This window comes from Eriocheir sinensis, unplaced genomic scaffold, assembly GCF_024679095.1.
Source record: "Eriocheir sinensis breed Jianghai 21 unplaced genomic scaffold, ASM2467909v1 Scaffold939, whole genome shotgun sequence".
NCBI lineage: Eukaryota > Metazoa > Arthropoda > Malacostraca > Decapoda > Varunidae > Eriocheir > Eriocheir sinensis.
In genome coordinates, this window is record NW_026112318.1 from 1 (window position 1) to 24,220 (window position 24,220).

Below are 24,220 nucleotides of genomic sequence, written 5' to 3' on the forward strand. Positions count from 1 at the left end.
AGCGAGAGAGAGAGAGAGAGAGAGAGAGAGAGAGAGAGAGAGAGAGAGAGAGAGAGAGGGTGGCGTGAGACGCATGGTGTCGGCGCCACTGTTAAGGTTAGATTTTCATCATACTGTAGCCTCTGTATTTACTGGTTTCTCTGGACCCATAACTACGTTGCCAGAAACACACCAATAATTAAACCATCTCTAATGGATAATCTGTATATGAAGGCTGCAATTATTGGGGTCGAGGAGGCATTTTGGGTCGGAAATTGGCAGAGAGGAGGCTCGGAGAACTGGACAATCTGGCAACGTTGGTCGGCGCCTCGGTGTCTGAGAGAGAGAGAGAGAGAGAGAGAGAGAGAGAGCCAATGAGACTCTCCTAATTTTAGAAACACAAGGCGGGAAGAAGGCGGTGCATTAACTCGTAGCTCATTTTGTGATTGGTGGAACAAGTGATGGTGGAAGGAGCAATAGGATTTCAAGGACAGCATACACGGCGTCTTTACTTAGTAAACCGTAACACAAAAGTACGGGACAACTCAATAGAAGAAGAAACAGAATAGAAATCATGACGCCTACGTAGGCGGTCATCGTGGCTAAGGTTAGTTTTCGATGACGGCCTACGTAGGCGTCATTACCGTATTGAAGGGGTTAAGATGTCGGTAAATACTGGCTGTGCTGAGCTCTGGCGGAAAGTTAGCTACGTGACGCCGATTTTCAAAAAGGGGACAGGTCAGTTGCTTCCAAACTATCGCCCAATTAGCTTAACATCGGTTATAGAGGCAAGATGCTGGAGTCCATAATAGCCAGGAACATTCGGGAGCATTTAGGAGAAACGTAGCTTAATTCACGACTCTGCAGCATGGGTTCACAAAGGTAGGTCATGCTCACCAATCTCTTTGTCCTTCTACAATAAAGTATTTGAGGCAGTTGACAGAGATGAAAATTATGATGTAATCTATCTTGATTTTAGTAAAGTGTTTGACAAAGTTCCTCACCAATGACTTGCTTAAATTACAGGCTCACGGAGTAGAGGGTAAAGTTTGAACTGGGTCAAGGCGTGGCTTAGCAATAGGAAGCAAAGAGTGCAAATCAATGGTAAAAGATCTGACTGGGATGTGTTATGAGGGTCCCAAGGTTTGGTATTAGGTCCACTTTTGTTTATTATTTATATCAATGACTTAGATACAGAATTAGTAATGCTCATAGCTGGGCGTTATCGCGATAAGTTATCTCGATACTTTATCGCTGATAACAAAGTCGGGTTATCGGCCATCCGCTACTTATTTAAATATATATCGGTATCTTCGCTACTTTTGTAAGCAAACTAGCCATAATCGCTACTTTTTTCCGCCTCAGAAAAAAAAACGTTGTCTCCCTACTGCGCATGCGTGGCCCGGTGTTGTATGAAAAATCTTCAGAACATTAAATATCTTCGGTGAAGAGATTTCATACGTAGATCATCAAAATTAAAATACTAGTTTTTTTTTTTATGCTACTCAAAAAGGAATATATTAAAGAGAAAAATCATTTAACTTTGCCCCCAGAATGATTATTCACTGCCTCAAATTTGATATTCCATATTCGTTTGTGAGCATGCCATGGTATTGAAGGCACCCGGTGTTGTGTTATTTGGTGACCCATCGTCAAAAGCTGGCGCTTTTGTTTACAAACACTGGTTTCTCGTGAACTGCGCATGCTCCGACCAGTAAGTGTAGACCTGTACAGTCTCACTAAGCTTTTTAACACATTAAGAGTTGCTGGAAAGCTAAATTAAACATAGATCACCACCATCCTCGCTGTTTCTAGAACGACACTATACTATACATATAAATACAACTCGTATACAGATCGAAAGTGTCGTTCTAGAAACAGCGAGGATGGTGGTAATTGTATGTCTGATTCAGCCTTCCAGCAACTCTTAATTACGGTTTAAAGCTTTGTGAGACTGTACAGGTCTACGGTTGCTGGTCTGAGCATGCGCAGTTCACGAGCGACCAGTGTTTGTACACAAAAGCGCCAGCTTTTGACGGTGGAGACGCCAAATAACACAACACCGGTTCAAGCGTTTCTAGTATTACCGTCCATATGTACGTGTCAACGTGTGGTTTTCAGGTTTTGTAAGTTTTCTAAAATACGGATAATGAAAACTTGAATTCATCTATGTTTTTTATTTGAAATATCAATATAGTATCGTTTTCGCCTATCGGACTTATCACAAGCTAGTATCGGAATTGTGGATTTATATCGGCTATCGGTTACCACCTATATTTGTGTCTCTATTTAACGAATATCGCTTATCACCGTTAAGGTTTTTCATTATCAGTTATCGGTTATCGGGAATAAGGTTTTCTGTTATCGTGCCCAGCTATGGTAGTGATGTTAGTAAATTTGCAGATGATACCAAGATTGGTAGAGTAATTGAGTCGGATCAGGACGCTAGTATTCTCCAGGGTGAACTCAACAGATTGTATGACTGGGTGAATAAATGGCAGATGGAGTTCAATGTAGGGAAGTGCAGTATTCTGAGTGTAGGTAGGAAGAACCCCTCACATAACTATTGCTTAAATGACACTCTCAAAAGCAGGTCTGGGTGCGAGAGGGATTTAGGGGTCTTAGTGAGCTCTGATCTCCGTCCAAGGGCACAATGCATTCAAGCTAGAAATCGAGCAAATAGGGTACTGGGATTTATTTCAAGGAGCGTAAGCAACAAAAGCCCCGAAGTCTTCCTCAAACTATATTTAGCATTAGTTAGACCTCATCTTGACTATGCGGTTCAGTTCTGGTCACCTTACTATAGAATGGATATCAAAATGTTAGAATCGGTGCAGAGGAGGATGACTAAGATGATTCAGGGGTTGAGAAACTTGCCATACAAGGGAAGACTCAAACAGTTAAACTTGCATTCTCTAGAAAGGCGAAGGGTGCATGGAGACATGATCGAGGTTTATAAATGGATGAAGGGCTTTAATAAAGGAGACATTCATAAGGTTTTGTTGGTAAGAGAACCGGGTAGGACACGAAGTAATGGGTTTAAACTGGATAAATTCAGATTCAACAGGGACACAGGCAAAAATTGGTTTACAAACAGGGTGCTGGATGAGTGGAATAGGCTTAGCAGTCACGTGGTGAGTGCCAATACAATTGTCACATTCAAAAATAGACTAGATAAATTCATGAACAGCGATATTAGGTGGGGTTAGATACACGGGACCTTAGGGTCAAAGGAGCTGCCTCTACAGAATGGACATCAACTTGCTAGACTCAGTTCAGAGGAGGATGACCAAGATGATTCAGGAGCTGAGGAACCTCCCATATCAAAATAGGCTGAAACATCTAAACTTACATTCACTAGAGAGCCGAAGAGTGCGGGGAGATCTGATAGAAGTATTCAAATGGGTCAAGGGTTACAACAAAGGCGATATAAGTAAAGTACTGAGAATTACCCAGCAGGATAGAACTCGCAGTAATGGATTTAAATTAGAAAAGTATAGATTTAGGAGATATAGGCAAGCATTGGTTTAGTAATAGGGTGGTGGGGGAATGGAATAGACTCAGCAACCACATAGTTAGTGCAGGGACGATAGCTTGTTTTAAGAGTAGACTGGATAGGGTAAAGATTCGTATTAGGTCCGTGCCAGTATCTCATAATCTACTTTAAGAATCCTCAGTATCTCTTCATATATCTTTTCTACAAACCTTCAACAGTCATGGAAATGCTTTGAAAATCCAATTCAAGGACTTTTTTTTTACTCTTGAAAATAGGGGATAATGTTTACGGAAGCGCGTCGCCTCCTGGTGCTGGCCGCGGCGACGCTCCAGCCGCCGCAGCCGTAAAATAGCTCGCAGAGGGTTTAGGGTCAGGGAGCATATTTAAACTACTCCAACCAAACTTTACGACCTACTAACGGGGGGGCTGCGCCCCCCTCGACCCCCCCCACATGTATATGTGACTTATTTCAGCGAGGAGGTATTTATCGCAACACCAGCTGCACCGTTGCCAGAGGAGGCGACGCGCTTCCGTAAACATTATCCCCTATTTTCAAGAGTAAAAATAAAAAGTCCTTGAATTGGATTTTCAAAGCGTTTCCATGACTGTTGAATGTTTGTAGAAAAGATATATGAAGAGATACTGATGTTTCATAAGGTAGGTAATGAGATACTGGCACGGACCTAAAACGAATCTTAACCCTGGATAGCTACATGGACGAGGACGACAGGTGGCAGTGAGGTGTGGGTGCAGTAGGGTGACGGGGTACTGGATGCGTGCCTAGTACCGCCGGTATAACGAGGATCAAGCCTCTACCTGTAACCCCTGTAACTACACCTCACCCATCGTGAGTAGTGGGGGGGATTCTGGAGCTGCCCTGTGTAGGCCACCCGGCCTCTTGCAGTTTCCCTATGTTCTTATGTTCTTATGAGTGGAGGGCGGCCTGTCTTGTGCAGGACAGCTTACCTACTTCTGCTGCATGAGAAGGTTAAGACTTCCCGGCGGCGGTGGTGGAGGTGTTGTCCTGGCAGTGTTGGGGCTGAGGGTGTCGCTGGCCAGCAGGTCCCCAGCGCTGGCCCGTGGGTGTGGAGCCTTCGTCGTCTTCTTCTTCTGGGGTGTTTTAGGGGGCTGGTTGGGCAGGGCCAGAAGGGATGCGGCGTGTGCTCTCTTGCTCTTGCTCTTGCTGTACAGGTGACCCGTTGGAGAGTCAGGCCTTCGCATCGACACAACCTGTAAAAATAAAACAACACAAGCAGTATCCATTACACATCTTCCAATTCCCTATTCCTTGCACACCACATCTTTTCCAGAAAACTCTTCATGGCTTCTATAATTCCATCATTTGCTTCATCACTCAGTCCCAGCAGCAGCAGCATCCATTCCCTCTCTGTTCCTGCAATCCTCCCATTCACATCCCAGCCCATCTCACTCAGTGCCACCCTCATCATCTCCGTCCTTTCTCTCCGGTACCTCCGACACACCAGTATCACATGCACGACAGTTTCATCCACACCCCTGTCACACATCTGACACACTTTGCTGCGGGACTCAGACCACCTGTAATTTCTTGCATTCACATTCATACACTGCGCTCGAGCTTGGAAGAGAAGATCACCACCCAGGCTTCCATCATACCAGCTGACACACTGCGGGGCTTCCTTTTCCCTGTACCACTCCAAAGTAGTCTTTCGCTCCATCGCATGCTTCCACCTCCTCAGACCGTCACCTTTCACTGCACTGTCTATCTCTCTCTTCCACTTTCTCGCATCCCATTCTAGATCCTCACTGTTGCTGTCAGTCATTTTCCATTCAAAGAAACGCCTCCCTTCCTCTCTGCTCACCCACCTGACTCGCATACCACTGTCACCAACCATTCTCATGCAGTTCTTAATCCATTTGCTCTCATGCACACTCCACAAGTAAACCTTCCGTGCCAGCCTCGCGTCATCCATTCGTTCCAGTCTGACTTTGTATCTAAGGGTAGCCTTCCTAAATCTTTCCCTAAAGGTGCTCCACCCCATATATCACCCCTCAAAGCTTCCACCGCCGCATACCTTGGTGCATTCAAAGCTAACCTGTCACCTGGCAGCGTTGCCAACTGGAACTTTATAATTCCGCTACACACACGAGCCTCAAACACGCTACATTGGACCACAAACGATACAACTTGTAAATATATTTCCACATCAGACGAAATAATGTTATCTGCTGGTTACTGTATAGCCAGGTACCCAAGGCAACACGAATCTGGCAGTGCAGTGCATTATACGGGTATAAGGGTACGTAAGGTTGGGGGGGTCGTCATTTCCTGCGTACAATACACACACATGTTTTGGCAGCACAATGCCTTACACGGGTGTGTGTCATAGGTAAGGTTGGGGCGGAATTATGGGCAAGACAGACGGCCCCTGACGGTCTGACCACAGGAAGGCACCATGACGGCAACACGCCTGCCCTGACGGCCCCATGCACACGCCTGCCCTGGCAGCCCCACACCTGCCCTGATGGGCCCACACCTGCCCTGATGGCCCCAATCCTGCCCTGATGGCCCCACACCTGCCCTGATGGCCCCACACCTGCTCTGATGGCCCTACACCTGCCCTGATGGCCCCACACCTGCCCTGACGGCCCCAATCCTGCCCTGATGGCCCCACACCTGCCCTGATGGCCCCACACCTGCCCTGATGGCCCCACACCTGCCCTGACGGCCCCAATCCTGCCCTGATGGCCCACGCCTGCCCTGATGGCCCCACACCTGCCCTGACGATCACACCTGCCCTGATGGCCCCACACTTGCCCCTGATGGCCCCACACCTGCCCTGACGATCACACACCTGCCTGATGGCCCCACTTCCCCTGTTGGGCCCACACTTCCCCTGATGGCCCCACACCTGCCCTGACGGCCCCACACCTGCCCTGATGGCCCCACACCTGCCCTGACGATCTCACACCTGCCGTGATGGCCCCACACCTAGCTGCCCTGACGATCGCACACTTGCCCTGACGGCCCAACACCTGCCCTGACAGTCCCACACCTGCCATGACGGCCCCACACCTGCCCTGATGCCCCCACACCTGCGCTGACGATCGCACACCTGCCCCGTTGGCCCCTCACCTGCCATGACCGCCCAACACGTACCTGCCTTGACAGTCACACACCTGCCATGACGGTCCCACACCTGCCTGGACAGTCCCACACCTGCCATGACGGCCCTACACGGCCACACCTGCCCTCACGATCGCACACTTGCCCTGACGGCCCAACACCTGCCCTGACAGTTTCACACCTGCCGTGACGGCCCAACACCTGCCCTGACAGTCCCACACCTGCCGTGACGGCCCAACACCTGCCCTGACAGTCCCACACCTGCCGTGACAGCCCCACACCTGTCCTGACAATAATCCTTGATGGGCCCACACCTGCCCTGCCAACCCTACACCTGCTCTGATGACCCCACACCTGCACTGATGACCCCACATATTATTGCCCTATTTCGTGACAATCTATCGTCTGGTGCAGTGGTTCCCAATCTGGGGGGCATGCCTCCTTGGGGGGCGTGAGCTAGGTAAAGAGAGGGCGTGATTCCATCTGCCAAAAATTGCAGTTTTGCAAGAAATAAACACACACACACACACACACACACACGCACACACACACACGCACACACACACATACACACACACGCACACACACGCACACACACACACATGAAGGAGTAACAAATGATGTGGGGCGTGAGGATTTCTTATAAATCAATAGGGGGCATCATGTGAAAAGTTTGGGAGCCACTGGTCTAGTGTCTTTTTATTTCCTTGGCATTTGCTTATGTCTGTCTATTCAGGGGAAGGGACAGTTAGTTCATGCATTATTTCCCCATTTCGTAACATAATCTATCACCTTGCGTCCATTTCTTTCCCAGTAGTTCTTTTTATTTTTCCAGCAGTTTGTCATTTTCTTTTCTGTTCCTGTCCAAGAGATTTTGCCATAATTCAGAGGAAGGAGGAAGCACGCTGGTCTGTTGTGTTTCATCTCGTAATGTCCTTTTCGTAATTTCCAGCAGCAGCTTCCAATTATGTTTTCACTTTGTGTCACTTTGTATCTTCCAGAGGTTTGCGATTATGCTGTTACTTACTGTCTGGAAATGCTGCCTTCGTTGTGAGGATGGAAGAAGTAGCTACATATTATCCTCTGTATTAGTATAGCTACACACTATTATTCCATGATGTAATCTATTGCAATGTATCTTTTTGTACTTTCCAGCAGCCTGCAATCATGCCTTTCCTTCCTGTATTAATTGTGAGGATGGAAGAAGTAGCTACATATCATCCTCTGTATATACTATTAGAAGTAGCTACACTATTATCCCATATTGTAATCTATTGCAATGTATCTTTTTGTACTTTCCAGCAGCCTGCAATCATGCCCTTCCTTCCTGTATTAATTGTGAGGATGGAAGAAGTAGCTACATATCATCCTCAGTATGTACTATTAGAGGTAGGTACATACTTTCCATACTGTAATCTATCGTAATGTATTGTATTGTATTTTCCAGCAGCCTCCAATCATGCCCTTCCTTCCTGTCTTGATCTTCCAACACTCAGTTCTAAGCACACAAGCACATGTTATCTTATTCCACCCCTTTGTTCTTCCTCCCTTCCTCAGTATCTAACCTTTCCTTGTTGGTTTCCATGAATAAGTTTTTTCCTTATTGAGTATGTCTTCCTAATGTAACTATTGGTCTATGTTTTTTGTTTGTTTGTTCTACTCCACACACACACACACACACACACACACACACATGCATACAGACACACACCAGAATTGGTTTGGGAATTCTATTTTCTCATCAGCTTCCTGTCTATCCCCTGTCTGCCTGTAGCACCAGTAGGCCCTCTTGGACGGCCCCAGCCCATTAGCGGAACAGGCGAATTTTATTTATAGTGGCTGCCGTGATGTGACTCCTGCTTCATTTACTGCCCTCAGCAGTTTCCTTTACCATAAAAAAAAATGTAGGCATGCATTCAGGGGAGGCAGTGGCTGAGTGGTTAGCGTGCCGGCCTCGAATTCGGTGCGTTGTTCATGATGTGGGTTCGAATCCGCCGCTAACCACCTTGGATTTTTCAATCACCGCCGAGTGGCCTAAGACTACCCACATGCTGTCCTGAAGACCACCTATCAACCCGGACTCTAGAAGAAGCTCTGCAGCACAAGTGGATTCAAGAATGAGCTCCGGGGGGCAGCATGAGCCAATAATAATAATGGCGCCACCATAAACAATTGCCTTCGCCATGACGGGCTAGGGCCGACCATCAGGCTCATATGGATTAGCCTACCGGCGCTGTAGGCCACATGTAAAAAAACAAAAAAATCTAACTCTTCAAAATGCTATTTGTATATATATTTCTTAACTCGTCCGCTGCAATTGGCACGTATTTTGCCCTCACTGGTAGCCTGGTAACATAATTATACTCCCAGGCCTTTCTCTGCCTCTGTGGTGGATAGTGGAGTGTTTCCCATGTGGTATTGGTGTGCTGGATATCCTTTCACTGGTAGCCTGGTAACATACACTCCCAGGCCTTTCTCTGCCTCTGTGGTGGATAGTGGAGTGTTTCCCATGTGGTATTGGTGTGCTGGATATCCCTTCACTGGTAGCCTGGTAACATACACTCCCAGGCCTTTCTCTGCCTGTGGTGGATAGTGGAGTGTTTCCCATGTGGTACTGGTGTGCTGGATATCCCTTCACTGGTAGCCTGGTAACATACAATCCCAGGTCTTTCTCTGCCTCTGTGGTGGATAGTGGAGTGTTTCCCATGTGGTATTGGTGTGCTGGATATCCCTTCACTGGTAGCCTGGTAACATAAACTCCCAGGTCTTTCTCTGCCTCTGTGGTGGATAGTGGAGTGTTTCCCATGTGGTATTGGTGTGCTGGATATCCCTTCACTGGTAGCCTGGTAATATACACTCCTAGGTCTTTCTCTGCCTCTGTGATGGATAGTGGAGTGTTTCCCATTTGGTATTGGTGTGCTGGATATCCCTTCACTGGGAGCCTGGTAACATAAACTCCCAGGTCTTTCTCTGCCTCTGTGGTGGATAGTGGAATGTTTCGCATGTGGTATTGGTGTGCTGGATATCCCTTCACTGATAGCCTGGTAACATACACTCCCAGGCCTTTCTCTGCCTCTGTGGTGGATAGTGGAGTGTTTCGCATGTGGTATTGGTGTGCTGGATATCCCTTCACTGGTAGCCTGGTAACATACACTCCCAGGTCTTTCTCTGCCTCTGTGGTGGATAGTGGAGTGTTCCCATGTGGTATTGGTGTGCTGGATATCCCTTCACTGGTAGCCTGGTAACATACACTCCCAGGACTTTCTCTGCCTCTGTGGTGGATAGTGGAGTGTTTCCCATGTTGTATTGGTGTGCTGGATATCCTTTCACTGGTAGCCTGGTAACATACACTCTCAGGTCTTTCTCTGCCTCTGTGGCGGATATTGGCGTGTTTCCCATGTGGTATTGGTGTGCTGGATATCCCTTCACTGGTAACCTGGTAACATACACTCCCAGGTCTTTCTCTGCCTCTGTGGTGGATAGTGGAGTGTTTCCCATGTGGTATTGGTGTGCTGGACATCCCTTCCCAAGGTGCAGAACTTTACATTTTTCATCATTGCATTGTAGCAGCCACTATTTATTCCACTCCTACAGCTTGGTGATGTCTTCTTGTAGGAAATCCACGGTCAAGGGGTTAAAAATAGGCCTTTCTGACAAACTGTTGCAATTTTTATAACACTCTTACTTCCGTTATAAGATTATATTATGTTGTTTGTCTGTCCACAACACAAGTCCTACAGCAATACTTCCTCTCCACAACACAAGTCCTATAGCAATACTTCCTCTCCACAACACAAGTCCTACAGCAATACTTCCTCTCCACAACACAAGTCCTATAGCAATACTTCCTCTCCACAACACAAGTCCTACAGCAATACTTCCTCTCCACAACACAAGGCCTACAGCAATACTTCCTCTCCACAACACAAGTCCTACAGCAATACTTCCTCTCCACAACACAAGTCCTATAGCAATACTTCCTCTCCACAACACAAGTCCTACAGCAATACTTCCTCTCCACAACACAAATCCTACAGCAATACAAGGATCGTAATGTTACATCTACGTAAAGACGAGAAATAAGCAAACAGTGAGTGCTGGGCTGACGTAACCTTGCCTCGACGTACAGAGATCAAAGTGTGAATTGAAGTTACTTATACAATCATCTCATAGGTAAGGTTGACAAATTATATTCCATCAGTTTAAATGACGTAATCTTCCCTATACATACAGATCAAGGTAACATATGAAATGAGGTTACTTATACAAACATCTCGTAGGTAAGGTTGGCGTAACTTATATTTTGCTAGTTTAAATGACATAATCTTCTCTATACGTACAGGTCAAAGTAACATACGACATACGAGTTAATTGAGGTTACTCATAAAAACATCTCAAAGGTAAGGTTGGTGTACCTTATATTTTGCTAGTTTAAAGGATTTAATCTTCGCTATACATAGAGATCACCAGGGACGTGCACAGGTAGGTTGCCCAGGTTGTCTGAGCAACTGCCGTTTTGCCCTTCTCGGCTGATGTTGCCCTTCTGAAAAATAGTGTTACGAATGTGTGTATTTTTTCCTAATATTATTTCCTCCAGGGACGTTATTATAGTCCCCGTTTTCTATTTTTACCCTCCCTCCCCTAGTGCTGTTGCAAAAGTAACCAATGATATTTCCACTTCCAACAAAACATTATTACACTGAAATTACCTATTTAAATATAAGTATTCATCAATCTAAAATTATTTTAACTATTTTCTCACATTTGAAAACTTACAATATTAGCTATCTAGCTAGTTAATTCATTCCCGCCAAAACGTACTTGAAGCGTCCCTCGCGGCGTCACAGTCACTTCCCCCGCGACCGTCGCGACGCCTTCACACACGTCCCCTCGCAGGTAAAACTCCCCCATATTCACCGTATTTTGTATAGTTAATAACCTTCGATAACATGTGCTGCTATAACAACTAGTGAGTTAAGGATCCCTAGAAGGCTGTGATAACTATGAATCCCATATTATACAGTTGACCGGGTGAAGTGAGCCTCACTTCACCTCTAAATCTGCTACATTAGATGATGAAGCTCAGACCTTGGAGGAGTACTACAGGGGAAGACTGTACTACACGTTTTTGGACAGACTGAGACAAGAACTTGAAAAACGATTCTATGGAGAAGGGAAGACTCGAGAAATAGTGATGTCATTGCAGAGACTCACTGATCCAGAAAAGTGGGTGGATGTCAGTGGCAGCCAAGGCGAAGACACAGCACGCACACTTTGTGCCTTCTATGGGCTTCAGGGTGAAGAGGCCAATCTGCAAACTGAACTCAGGGTCTTTCATGCAGCTTACAAGTGTCAGAAGACAGTGACAGCCATGCTGGAAGTGTTCAAGGAAAACAACGCAGACATCATTTTCCCCACCCTATTCAAGCTGACCAAAATCTATGCCACTCTGCCAGTCTCCACAGCAACAGTGGAAAGGTCCTTCTCGAAGCTTAAGCTAGTTAAAACCAGGCTCAGAAATCAGTGTGGTCAAGAGCGGCTGTCTGACCTCCTCCTCCTGGCCATAGAGAAGGACATAGAAATAAACAAACACGAGGTCCTGAAGATTTTGTTGACATGACTCCCAATAGACTCCTCAAATATTGAACGTTTGCACAGTCAGCATATCCCTTATGTAAATATGTATATGGAAGTAAGCAAGTTTATTTTTCAATTTACCTAGAAATAGTGAGCTCAAGTGCTGAATTTTGTTTTTGCTTATTTGTAATATTATCCTAAAGACAGTGTGCATAAAGTGAAATGCCTGTTATGGTGTTTTGTTGTTGTTGTTGTTGCAGTTTGTGTGTGTGTGTGGTGGGTTTGCCCTTTTTTCAGGTTTGAGCAACTGCCCTCTAAAATTCCTGTGCACGTCCCTGGAGATCACAGTAACATACGACATATGAAATGAATTGAGGTTACTTATACAAACATACCAGTGAATTGAGGTTACTTATACAAATATCTCAAAGGTAAGGTTGGCGTAACTTATATTTTGCTAGTTTAAAGGATATAATCTTCCCTATACATACAGAGATCACTGTAACATACAACATATGAAATGAATTGAGGTTACTTAAACAAACATACCAGTGAATTGAGGTTACTTATACAAATATCTCAAAGGTAAGGTTGGCGTAACTTATATTTTGCTAGTTTAAAGGATGTAATCTTCCCCATACATACAGAGATCACTGTAACATACAACATATGAAATGAATTGAGGTTACTTATACAAACATACCAGTGAATTGAGGTTACTTATACAAACATACCAGTGAATTGAGGTTACTTATACAAACATACCAGTGAATTGAGGTTACTTATACAAACATACCAGTGAATTGAGGTTACTTATACAAACATACCAGTGAATTGAGGTTACTTATACAAACATCTCGCAGGTTAAGGTTGACATAACTTATATATCGTTAGTTTAAGAGACGTAATCTTGCCTATACGTACAGAGATCAAAATAACATATCTCGAGGGTAGGGTTCACGTAACTTGTATTTCATTAGTTTAAGGTTACGTATACTTACAATAACATCGTAAAGAGGGAAAGAATAAAGGAAAGAAAGAAGGTGTGTTGAAAGGTCATCTTATCGCCTACAAACACCTAGAGAGACAAACATTGGGGTGAGGGAGGGAGGGAAGGGTAGCACACACACACACACACACACACACACACACACACACACACACACACACACACACACACACACACACACACAAATGAAATTATAAACACCAACCCACATACCCCAATCAAACACCTCCACACTAAACATCCTTTTTCGACCGTCCATGTTGAGAGAGGAGGAGGAGGAGGAGGAGACGAGAGTAGACGTGGAGCCGCCAGCGATGGAGTTGGCGGCTGTTCCTCCGTCCTTCCCTTCGGCGGCTGCGGCGGGTGACTTCTTGGCTAGGGTAAGGGAGGATAGGTTAAGTTAGGAGACATTAGGTAAGGCTAGATGAGGTTAAGTTAGGGGAGGTCATGTAGTTTTATCTTTTAGGGTTCAAGGGCAATAAAACAAAAAAGGCATAAAAAACACTAGGTCCTGCCCCTGAACAGAGAGAAGGAAAAATGACAACGGGGCATAATTACCAGTGAGGGGGCGAGTCTCTCAAACTTGTCGCCCACCATCCAGTGATTGTACCTGGTGAACAGCATCATGAGGGCCAGGACCAGGTTGGCAAACTGCTTCACACGCTCTGAAAGACACAGAAAGTGCTCAGCAAGGACTGTAGGCGGGCATCCTCAACACTTCCCCTCACATCAACTCTTTCCAAAGGCCAAGAAAAGGTATCAATTGCATTCTAATGATGTGAGGTAATCCAGCTTTCCAGACAGAGCAACAGATCAAAAATAGACAAACTATGTAGAGGAAGCATTAGTTTGAGAAGGCTATAAGAAAATCCAGCTTTCCAGACAGAGCAACAGATCAAAAATAGACAAACTATGTAGAGGAAGCATTAGTTTGAGAAGGCTATAAGAAAATCCAGCTTTCCAGACAGACAACAGATCAAAAATAGACAAACTATGTAGAGGAAGCATTAGTTTGAGAAGGCTATAAGAAAATCCAGCTTTCCAGACAGACAACAGATCAAAAATAGACAAACTATGTAGACATCTTTTCCCAAATTTCAAAATGGCGCACCTTCACCCTGCCTCAGAGTCTCCGCCTGGGGGAACCACTCTATACTATGATCAATAGTTTTAAGCCTGTAAAGAATAACCATTGTATAAAATGGAAATAAAGTTTCTGATTCTGATTCCTCTCCTTCCCTATCCTTTCCCTTTCCATTCCCTTTCCTTCCTTGACCTTTCCTTCCCTTTCCTTTCCTATCTCTTCCTTCCCTTCCTTGACCGTCCCTTCCCTTCCCTTCCCTTCCCTTCTCTTCCCCTCCCTTTCTCAGCCTTCCCTTCCTTTCCTCTCCCTTCCCTTCCCTCACTCACCTCAGCACTGCTCTTCAGAGGGTTGGTCAAGTTATACACAAGCTCGGAGGAGTGGAAGATGCACTGGTGAGGAGGCTGGAAGACCACGAGGGGCGGCGCCAGGCTCACCATTAGGCTGGGGAGGTACACGTGTTCCCCTTGTTGTTTGCTGTCACCTCAAGCCGGTTGATCTTGCCTATGATGACCGAACTGTTATTGTTGGAAAGTGAGGTTAAGATAAGATTACAAGTGAAGTTTGAGGACTTGAAAGAACTTGAAAACTTTGACGCGGCTTAACTAATCGCATCTTAACACACATTCGCATCCCATCCCCCTCAGAGCGAACTGTTATTGCTGGAAAGTGAGGTTAAGACAAGAGTTACAAGTGAAGTTTGAGGACTTGAACAGAGCTTGAGAACTTTGACGCAGCTTAACTGATCACACATTAGCATTCCATCCCCCTCAGAGCAAACTGTTATTGCTGGAAAGTGAGGTTAAGACATGATTACAAGTGAAGTTTGAGGACTTGAACAGAGCTTGAGAACTATGACGCAACAACTGATCACACATTCGCATCCCATCCCCCTCAGAGCGAACTGTTATTGCTGGAAAGTGAGGTTAAGACAAGATTACAAGTGAAGTTTGAGGACTTGAACAGAGCTTGAGAACTTTGACGCAGCTGAACCAATCGCATCTTAACGCACATTCTCCTCCCATCCCCCTCGGACTCACCCATCCAGGAACGCCACCTCGGTCTGCATGTCCACTTTGCACACCTCCTCCTCGCACCCCTTGGCTATGCTCACCACCGTCTCCGCGCTGTTGAGAGCGTACGGGTTGAGAGAGAGAGAGAGAGAGAGAGAGAGAGAGAGAGAGAGAGAGAGAGAGAACTATCACTACAAGCTACAGAAACCCAGAGACAGAGACCAAATGAGAAGTAGACATAAAACAGCCATTATCAAGACACCTCTCCACCACAAATTGACCTCTCTCTTGGCCACTCTTTACTTTCGTCTATTATGGCAGCGGTGAGTAGCGGGCCTTTTTTTTCTATGCACTTTTTGTTGCCCTTGAGCCGCCTCCTTTGTTGTAAAAATAAATAAATAAATAAAAGCTACAGAAATCCAGAGAGCCAGACACACAGAGAAAATGAGACAGCAGAAGGAAGAAGAAGAAATGAAAAGGGAAAACTAAGACAAGGAGAGGAAGAGAGAAATGAAAAAGGAAAAGAATGAAAGGAAAACGGTGAAAAAATAAGACATAAGAACAGAAAGAGAACAAAAAATGAGAACGGAGGAAAATGAAACAGGGATAAGTAGAGAAAGAGAAGGAAAGCAATACTACCAAAGAGACAGACACAGAGAAAATGAGAAGTAGATAAAACAACCATTAGCACTAAAAGCTACAGAAATCCAGAGAGAGACAGACAAAGACATAGACAGACACAGAGACACAGACAGACACAGAAAATAAGAGAAGCAGAAAAAAACATTACAATAAGCTACAGAAATCCAGAGACAGAGAAAAACAGAGACAGACAAAGACATAGAGAGACCCAGACAGACAGACAGAGAGAAAAACAGAGAGAGACAAAGACATAGAGAGACCCAGACAGACAGACTGAGAGAAAATGAGAAGCGAATAAAACATGAGAGAAAAACAGAGACAGACAAAGACATAGAGAGACCCAGACAGACAGACAGAGAGAAAATGAGAAGCAAATAAAACAACCAGAGTGACAGAGAAAATGAGAGACAGACATAGACAGACCCATCAATTAAAAGCCACAACCAGAGATAGAGACAGAGAGACATGCGAACAAAGAAAAATGGGTCGCCAACTCACCAATCAGCTCCAGGGACGAGGAGTTCAGGAGACCGTACTCAAGCCTCATAATGATGTCACCGTCCGGGTCCTGCTTGTCCTTCTGCAAACACCACCAACAGCGAGGTAAAAAGTCGCCGAGTCAAATCCTGCCACACCACACCACACTATACCCAGCCACACCACACACCACACCACACCATACCCAACCACACCACACACCACACCACACCATACCCAGCCACACCACATCCAGCCACACCACACCCAGCCACATCACACACCATACCCAGCCACACCACACCACACCGTACCCAGCTGCACCACACACCATACCCAGCCACACCATACCATACCCAGCTGCACCACACCACACCATACCCAGCCGTACCACACACCACACCATACCCAGCCGCACCACACACCACACCACACCATACCATACCCATCTGCACCACACACCACACTATACCATACCCATCCGCATAACACCACACCATACCCAGCCACACCACATTACCCTCCCTCTCCTTCCCTTCCCTTTTCCTTCCTTGCTCTGCCTTCCCTTCCCTTTTCCTTCCTTGCTCTGCCTTCCCTTCCCTTTTCCTTCGATTCCCTTCCTTGCCTTTTCTTCCCTTCCCTACTGCAGCCTTGCCTTCCTCTCTCTTCCCTTCCTCTCCCTCCCATCCCCTTCCCTACCCTGGTCACTATAACTACTGTAGGCAGACACACTTCAGAAGTGGATCTTCATGTGCCTGGCAATGTCTCTCTTTGTCTTAAAGAGCTTTCCACAAACATCACACTTGAACTCTCTAAGGCCATAGTGCCTGAAGACGTGTTCATTGAGTGCCTGATTCACACTGAACCTCTTCACGCACTCTTCACACTCATGACTTTTTACACCAGTGTGTGTAAGGGTGTGTGTATCAAGGGTACTCTTCAGGTTGAATTTTTTCCCACATTCCTTACATTCATAGTTCTTCACACCAGTGTGTGTAAGGGTGTGTGTATCAAGGTGACTCTTCAGGATGAATTTTTCCCCACATTCCTTACATTCATAGTTCTTCACACCAGTGTGTGTAAGGGTGTGTCTATCAAGGGTACTCTTCCGGATGAATTTTTCCCCACATTCCTTACATTCATAGTTCTTCACACCAGTGTGTGTAAGGGTGTGTCTATCAAGGTGACTCTTCTGGATGAATAGTTTCCCACATTCCTTACATTCATAGTTCTTCACACCAGTGTGTGTAAGGGTGTGTGTATCAAGGTGACCCTTCAGGGTGAATAGTTTCCCACATTCCTTACATTCATAGTTCTTCACACCAGTGTGTGTAAGGGTGTGTCTATCAAGGGTACTCTTCTGGATGAATAGTTTCCCACATTCCTTACATTCATAGTTCTTCACACCAGTGTGTGTAAAGGTGTGATATCTGAGGCCTCCCCTTGTGGTGAATTCTTTTCCACACTCCAGACACACAAACTTCCTCTCTCCTTTGTTGATGGAGTTGCCAGCAGCAAGTTGCTTCATCTGGTGACCACTGACCCTCCTGCCCCCTGCAGCAGTCTGCTCCTGCTTGTCCTGGCCACTCATGCTGCTGTCCAGCCCTGCAGATGAGGCGGCCCCAACCTTTGCGGAAGCTGAGTGTGTTGTTGTTGTCCTCGTTCTTTCCTTGTTCTCTTTTCCTCCACACACCGGAGGCCTAGGGTCCGTGGTCGTGGTCGAGGGTGGACGTGCCCGTGAGAGCTCTGTAAAAGTGAAGGAATTCTCCAATAGTAATATTGCCAGAAGAATGAATCGTTCGAAGAATAATCCGTCTAGTAAGCAGGCAGGTACAAAAACCAAGGATACTGTTGGATCTGGCAAAACAAGCCTTGCGGCTGGGGGCGGGGATGATCAGCTGACAGGGGCAGACGATAGCGACGCAGATAAACAAACAGACACATGCCCAGTCTGTAAGGTTAAGGTTGGTGAGGAAGACAAGGCTCTAGGCTGTGAACTATGTGAAATGTGGCACCACATAAAGTGTGAGGAGGTCACTGAGGCAGTGTATAATTTCCTGAGCAGCAATCAAGTAAGTAAGATTCACTGGTATTGTACCAAATGCGATATTGTTGCGGGGAAATTGTTCAAACAAGTAACCAACACATCCAAGAGACAGGATAAAGTAGAAAGACGTATGGATGCCCTGGAAACTAAAACCACTGAGGCCTTAGAGGAGATCAAGAGTGATGTCAAGAATCTGAAGGAGGAAATTAGAGATGATATCAGGTCTCAAGTGAACAGTGAGTTCAAATCTAGGATTGATGAAGTCAAGCAGAAAGTTGGGGAGGAAGTCAAGAGTGTGATTAATGAAGCAGTGGAAAGCAAAACAGTTGATATAACAGTCGACACGAGGAACAAAGCAGGGCGGATCCAGAAAATCAATTTTGGGGAGCCCGCTGGTAAAATTTCATAAGTTAGCGACAGCCTCAAACAGTGAAGACCAATGGATAGTGATGGCGGTTCTTTGCTTAAAATCCGCAGCTCCCGAGCAATCAACGTATATGTGACAAATGAATGTTTCTTGTATCTATATATGAAGTGCAATCAATATTAAGCTGGCAAGCAATAACATGAAACAATTCAAATTGCACATCCGACCCGTAAAAAGGCAGATCTGAACAGGTAGAAATCATCACCATACGATCACTCGAAGAAAACTAAATGTTTATTTCGATATGTAAGCAGCAAGGGTGATCATAATACAGGTCATATATAAATTACAAACCTGACCTTTACAAAAAAGAGCTAATATGTGAAATTAGACGCAGCTGAAGATAAAAAGGAATTCTTATAGGGCTTCTTTTACATGGGATTGAGGTAACACATTTGCAAAGATTGGCTGATCTAAAGAAATATATTTACAAATTCCCAAGTATTCAACAAGTGCCTCACCAAGCAAAGAGTAGTCGGGGGCTTTTTTCGCCGAATTTGCTTCTCACTCTCTCGACTGAAATGGGGATATCATGGTGGACACAGAGGAGGGCAAGCCTGTTCAGGCGCTCTTGGCCGACAGTACTCCTCAGATAGGTTTTCAGCCTTTTCAATGCTGAGAAAGACCTCTCGGCCTCCACGTTGGAGACTGGAAGCGTCAACAGAGTTTTCAAGAGAATGGCGAGATTGGGGAACATGCTGATGCTGGCGTGTGCCTGGGCTTCTTTGATAGTTTGGAAGACGGGAACAGATAATCCCCAGCGCTCCGCTTCCACCTTCACGAGTGTCAGGGATTCAATGTCGAGCTCGTAGAGCTTTGCCACTTGAAGCACAACCGCATGCAACATCCGTTTCAGGGCCTTTGAGGAGTTGCTTGAGCTGAAGTGCGACAGGAACTGTGTCATCACCGAACTTGGCTGAGGCCAAGACGTGGTCCACGAACGGAACGTACACCGCCCGGTGGTAGTACTCCTCAGCATTCTCCCACGGAACATTTGATCACTGGGTTTGTCGTCCACAGAGTCGTGGCACAGGGATGGTGTCATGCGATGACCCCACCTCGACCAAAAGCTCTTCCGCTTTCATGAACACGTCGTGAAAATGATTCTCCGCATCTGCTCTGAACTTGGCAAAAATGGTCTCGATGCCACGGCATCGGCTGACACCAGGTCGCCATCTTTTCTCTGAAGTTTGGCTCGGCTCGAGAGTATGTGCCAATATACACTCCACTACAACCAGTCCAACAAGAAAGCAGGAAACATGTATGGCGATGAGAAGGAGCCCAGCGGTGGCGTCAAGTTCCTCCTCAAGAAAAACAGCGATGACAGGCAGAAATTCAACGAAACCATCATTCTGTCATGCCTCTCAATCCACCTGGTGGGGCACAGGGGAACAAGCTTTTCGCGCTTGGCCGAGGTAAGCTTGACAACCTCTGTGAAGCGGATAGAGCGCACACTCAAAGAATGAACGAATTTGTACATCTGGGTCAGTGTTGTACACCTGGGTCAGTGTTGTACACCTGGGTCAGGTTGTACACCTGGGTCAGTGTTGTACATCTGGGTCAGTGTTGTACACCTGGGTCAGTGTTGTACACCTGGGTCAAGTTGTACACCTGGGTCAGTGTTGTACACCTGGGTCAGTGTTGTACACCTGGGTCAGTGTTGTACACCTGGGTCAGTGTTGTACACCTGGGTCAGGTTGTACACCTGGGTCAGTGTTGTACACCTGGGTCAGGTTGTACACCTGGGTCAGTGTTGTACACCTGGGTCAGGTTGTACACCTGGGTCAGTGTTGTACACCTGGGTCAGTGTTGTACACCTGGGTCAGGTTGTACACCTGGGTCAGTGTTGTACACCTGGGTCAGTGTTGTACACCTGGGTCAGTGTTGTACACCTGGGTCAGTGTTGTACACCTGGGTCAGGTTGTACACCTGGGTCAGTGTTGTACACCTGGGTCAGTGTTGTACACCTGGATCAGGTTGTACACCTGGGTCAGTGTTGTACACCTGGGTCAGGTTGTACACCTGGGTCAGTGTTGTACACCTGGGTCAGTGTTGTACACCTGGGTCAGGTTGTACACCTGGGTCAGTGTTTGAAGAGCGATCTTCACTTCCTTGACGTCACACGCCTTCGTCAGTACAAGATTCTGTCGGTGGCTAAAGCAGTGGATTGGCTTGGCCAGGGTGTACTTCTTCATGAGTACTGCGGCACACCCTTTGAATGTTCCCACCATGGCACTTGCTCCATCGAAACCAAGTCCCCTGCACTTGGCCATGTTCAATCCGAGGTCTTCAACGGTGCACAAAAGGAGCCAGGCTAAACCTTTACCGGTGAGGTCATGAGCACGCACAAAGGCAAGGAAGTCTTCCCTTATTTCCTCTTCCAAGTGCCGAATGATGATAGTGGCCTGCACTAAAATTCACTTTCTGCTTGCATGTGAGGAATGAGGTCACAAAGATTTTTTCCTAGGCCTTTAAATCTTACTCTATAATATTCAATATATGATTCCGGAACTTAAATACTGAAAATAAATAAAGAAAATCCTGAGTTCTCCAGAAATGCAACAGAAAGGTACCAGTTTTCGTTTTGACTCTCTCAGAAAGTGGACATTTTAGCAGATGGGGGGGGGGGGGGTCGTCCAACACCCCCTGCCCTTCCCCTCCCTTGGAACGGCGTACTACGGCCCTGTACAAGTATATAGATTGTTAGATGAGTGCGGGGCCATAAAAGCACATTGCCCATTGTGCCCTGGCCCTGCAGCAGAGTGAAAAATTACATCAGACACCGAAAAAATTTAAATCTTGCCTGAGCATCCCATCCACCTCCGCATAGTAAAGCCCAAGGAACCATAGAGGAGGAATTTTTTAAAGTTTGGAGGACAGCGTCCAGAGCTATCTAGCGGCGGCCGGCTTCGCTCCCCAGCTCTCTAGCTTTTAGGGTATCTTAGATATATTTTATGTTTTCTCAATTCATGGATATTTCAAATATTTTAGTTATCCTAATATTTTTTGGGGGCCCGGGTCATCTGGCTCCCCACACCATTATCCTTTCATGCATATGCCTACAGCCGACGACACATTCTGTATTATACAGTAGAGCCCCATTTAGCGCGAGAATTAGGTGGATGAACGCGGTCGCGCTAACTGAATTTGCGCTAATTGAATAAAGTAACCAATATGAAAAAAGTTATTTGGTGCAGACGTGGGTCTGACTTTTGGGTTTGATAATTACTCAAAATAATCAGTCATCAGTTATCGAGACAAACTGGTAAAAGAGAGGACTGTGTTAGACTGCAGGAAGATCTCTACAGGATGCAACATTGGTCGGGGAAGTGGTTGTTGGAGTTCCACCCTGAAAAGTGCAGTGCTATGAGGCTAGGAACATCAAATGAAGAAAAGGTCACATGCAACATGAGGGAGGAGCTAAGGGACATCACAGTGGAAGAGGACCTGGGAGTTTGGACTGATTGCAAGCTGAAGTTTAAAGAACACCGTGCAAGGAAAATCAATAAGGCTAAAGGATTGGTCGGACTGATCCGACGTACATTTGTGACACTGGATGAGTCAGAACTCAAGTTATTGTTTATTGCCTTAGTTCGACCACACCTAGAGTATGCAAACCAAGCCTGGTCCCCGAGCAAGAAGATGGACATTGAGGCAGTGGAGGCAGTTCAAAGAAGAGCCACCAAATTCGTACCAACCTTGAAGAACTTGTCATATCCAGAACCACTACAGAAATTAGGCCTCCCAACCCTGTCATACAGACGATCAAGAGGTGATATGATAGAATTGTTCAAGATCATGAATGGAGTGTACGACAGTGACATATGCAGCGGCCTCTTCATGGATCAAAATTATCAAGCTACACATGGACATAGTAAGAAGATATATAAACAACGTGCCAGGTTAGATATAAGAAAATATTCATTCTGTAATAGAGTGGTGGATATCTGGAACGGCCTCCCTGAAGCAGTAGTGAGTGCACCATCAGTTAAAACCTTTGAAAATAGGTTGGATAAGGCATGGAGATCACAGAGACAAAAACTTGAGCACATGGTAGCCATTGATATTGGGCACGGGTCCAAACAACTCGACCACGGAGACCACCCGAACGGAGACGCAGAGACCGGAGACACAGGCTTTGTTAGCCTCTTCCGGAATTCTCCTGTGAGTTTCTGTGACCGTCGGGTTCTTGTTGTTGGTGATAGTCAGGTTCGTTATGTTGACAGGTATTTTTGCTCCAAGGATAAGAACAGGACGAGGGTGTGTTTCCCAGGGGCAGGGGTGGGCCATATATCAGACAGGACTGAGGCGTGTATGGCAAGCGAGGGATCGAACCCCATTGTCTTTCTCAGCTATGGCAGAAACGGTTTCTCGTGTGCCAAGCGAGGACCTTCTCAGGTGTTTTAGAGAATTGTTAGGCAGGATACGTGACGCTGGTGGGTCGCCAGTAGTGTGTGGCGTCCTGCCATGGCGATGGATGGCTGTCCAGGGCGATAGCAGTGAACAGCAGACTTGCTGAGCACTGCGAGCGCAATGGGTGGCTGTTCGTCGACAATTGGGACCTCTTTTTTGGCAACGACGCCCTCTACGCCCGTGACAGGATACACTTGACGTTCAAGGGTGTTGAGGCTCTCTCAGACTCCCTTGAGCGAGCACTTGGAACCCTGAGGGATTTTTTAGTATAGTAGAGTGTTGAAGGAGTAATGGGAGCAATGGGAGGAGTAATGGAAGAGGACATCTAGCTCATAATATAACCAGGCAGCTTAGAAGTAATTATAGGGGAGTAACAGAAGGCAGGCTAAGAATCTTCTATACTAACAGCAGGAGCCTCAGAAACAAGATAGACTTACTAAGGGGTGAAGCTTGTTCAGAAAATTTTGACATAATAGCGATCACTGAGACATGGATAGACACTGCCAATAGAAATTTTAGATCAGAATTTGAAATAACAGGTTATCAGATGTTTCACAAAGACAGAAGGGGCAGAAAGGGGGCGGAGTTGCGCTATATGTTAAAGACTCACTTAAATGTTTAGTTGACAATTCAGTCAAAGCTAACATGGATTCAGAATCAGTTTGGGTGGACGTTTACAAAGGGAAAGAAAAACTAACTCTAGGAGTTATGTACAGGCCACTCAGCCTTAACAGGCAGGACACGAGTATATTTCTACAGGAGATTGGCAGGGCGAGTAGGAGTAGAAATGTCTGCGTAATGGGGGACTTTATTTATAGGAATATAGACTGGGAAGACCTAGTGGGTGACCTGGAAGCCGAGGACTTTCTTGAAGTTATACAAGATAATTTCCTTAAGCAGGTAGTTACTGAGCCTACCAGAGGAGATAACATATTAGACTTAGTCCTAACTAA

At 45.9% G+C, this 24,220-nt stretch overlaps 1 protein-coding gene across 1 annotated transcript in view; it reads right to left on the reverse strand.

Moving 5' to 3' along the window:
* Nucleotides 1-13,297: 13,297 nt before the first annotated feature.
* Nucleotides 13,298-24,220, reverse strand: part of LOC126994962 (uncharacterized) — a 139,385-nt gene continuing 128,462 nt past the window's right edge. The window contains exon 5 of the mRNA XM_050854240.1: nt 13,298-13,542. The gene's annotated coding sequence lies outside the window, so the exon portion shown is untranslated. The remainder of the gene's footprint in view (nt 13,543-24,220) is intronic.